Raw genomic sequence first — 2,584 nt, 5'->3', positions numbered from 1 at the left:
CCCTCCTACCAACTGCCGTTACCCTGCAGGCATCTGCCAGTTTGGGACAGTTTGGGACACAGGCAGGAGCTACGGATGTGTGCTTTGTCCCTGCAGTGGGCACCTGTTTTCATGTGTGTCTCAGCCAGTTGACATCCAGTGTCGCGCCCAAACCCACCCTGTGATTCTTACTGTGACTGCAGAACGCCCTTCCGTGGGCAGCTTCAGGAGGCATGAGCAACAAGGCTCGTTACTGACAACCCCTGGAAACTCCAGGGCAGGCCTGGGGTACGGCGAAGAGCTTGCAGTCATGACTAGGGCGAGCTTGGGCCTGGGGTTCTGCTTTCATTGGAGTGGAGGGTAGGGACCTGAGGTTTTGAGAGTTCATTCTTCATTGGTCAATTTAAAACGTAAGACTGGCAATACTTTTATTTGGGACAACATGGACGGGTCTTCAGAACATTCTGTTTAGCGAAATAGGTCGAGTAGAAGAAGTCAGGAACCATGTGCTTTCACTCCTGGGGTCCAAAACTGAAAGGAACAAATAAACAAAACCAGTAGGGAAACAGAAACTCGCAGACGCAGACGAGAGTTTAGTGGTGACCAGAGGCGAAGGGGAAGGGGGAGGTGGATCAGGGTAAAGGGGGTCAAATAAACGGTGACAGGAGATTTGACGTTAGGTGGTGAACACGCAACGCAATATTCGGACAGCATGTTTTTGAATCGTATACTTGGAACTTACGTAATTTTATTAACTGATGTCACCCCAGTGAATTTAATAAATGGAAAAAAAAAAATTTAAAGGGAGGGAAAAGAACAAATGAGACCCAAATGGTCAGTTATGGAAACCAAGATCTCTAACACAAAGGAGCTGGGGTGGGGGCGGAGGCTCTCCATCTGGTCCGGTGGCCAGCATTGCGTTTATTGGAGATAGCCCCCTGGCAGCGGTGGCCTCTCCGAAGTCCTTGGCAGTTGAACTTAAGTCAGGCACTCGCGTTGCAAAACGGAAGATGGACTTTTGGGGCGACACTGCGGTGCCTGTGTCGCTCCTGAAAGGGGCTGGGAACTGTGTTCCCCAGAATCTCATTCCTGTAGGGCTCTGGGTTCTACTTGGCCAAGAGTGCCCATGTGAGATTTGCAAGGCAGAGGCGAAGCAGAGACTGTTATTCTTGAAAGTCACGGTGTTTGACGCAGTCACAGTGGTCTTAGACAGTGAAGGACACTGGGGGACCCCAGCCTGTTCTCGCACTTATGCTTCAGTCCATCCAGTCATCTATTCCTTTAAACCTAAAGCACAGCTTAAACCCCCAACAGGTGCTCCGAGGACGCACGTGACACATGTCTTCAGGAGTCCCCTCCGTGCGGGCCAGAACGGGGGGGACAGAGGCGCGTGGTTTGGCTCCTCCACCCTGGCTCTGCTTCCAGTGGACCTGGCTCTGGACCACCCCTTTCCTCATCAGCCTCCCCTGATAACCCCCATTTCTCAGCCTCCCCCCACAGTTGTGGAAGCTGAACACTTGGATTCAATAACTTATTTCCATAGAGCTTCAGGGGTTCGGTTTTCCTGAATGACCAGGATGAGTATTGGGACAAAGAATCTGCGAGAGCGTTCGAGGCACTGGAGAGTGCAGGATGCTCACGTAGCTCCCCTCAGGACCCTTGCTGATCCCTGGGGCTGGACGAGGTAGTAAGTAAAACCCTCTGTGGGAACTCTGAGTGTCAGACTGAGCGTCCACCCTCACTCGGAATCAGCGAGGCACTGGTGGACAGATGGACACGCATCCTGTGGGGCAGAACAGATACCCTAGAAATAGCCCCCCCCCCAAATACGCCCAAGCAACTCCGGACAAAGATGCAAAAACAATTGATGAGGAATAGCTTCTTCAGCATCTTCAGGCAAGAGTGAACCTCAATCTAAACCTCAGATCCGTATTGAAAACTAACAGATGGACTTAAATATAAAAGGTAAAACTCTAAAAGTTTTGGAAAAAGAAAATGCCTAGGAGAAAATCTTAGGTATCTAAAGTTAGACTCGATGGGGAAGCATGACCGAGAGAAAGAAAACTGGTGACTCTAGACCTCCCCCAGCTCTACGTATTTTTCTACTTGAAAGACCCTATTCAGAGGATTTAAAGGAAAAACAAAACCAACTACCGACTAGGAGAAAGTACATGCGAACCACATACCCAACGGAGGACTAATATCCATCTCCGGTACACGGGGCTCCCAAAATGCAACAGTAAAGATGCGGCCAGTCTCACCAGAGAATGGGCAGTGGATTCACACGTGGCACGTAAGCACGTCAATAGACTTTCAGCGTCTTTATCCACAAGAGAAATTCAAATTAAAACAGCAGTTAGATATCAGGAATCGGAGTGGCCAAATGAAAAATAGTGACCGCATCAGATGCTGGCCGGGATGCAAAGAAGCCAGACTGTCCATTCGTCGCCAATGACGGGGACAAGGTGCAGCCAGTGTGGAAACAGAGTGGCAGTTGCTTTAAAAACTAATCGTGCACCTACTGTAAGACCCCGAAATTGCACCTCTGAGGATATTTCCCAGAGAAATTAAAACTTAACACCGCACAAAAACATGCACATCAGTG

Source organism: Pteropus vampyrus, unplaced genomic scaffold, assembly GCF_000151845.1.
Source record: "Pteropus vampyrus isolate Shadow unplaced genomic scaffold, Pvam_2.0 Scaffold256, whole genome shotgun sequence".
Classification (NCBI taxonomy): domain Eukaryota; kingdom Metazoa; phylum Chordata; class Mammalia; order Chiroptera; family Pteropodidae; genus Pteropus; species Pteropus vampyrus.
This window is presented reverse-complemented; position numbering follows the sequence as displayed.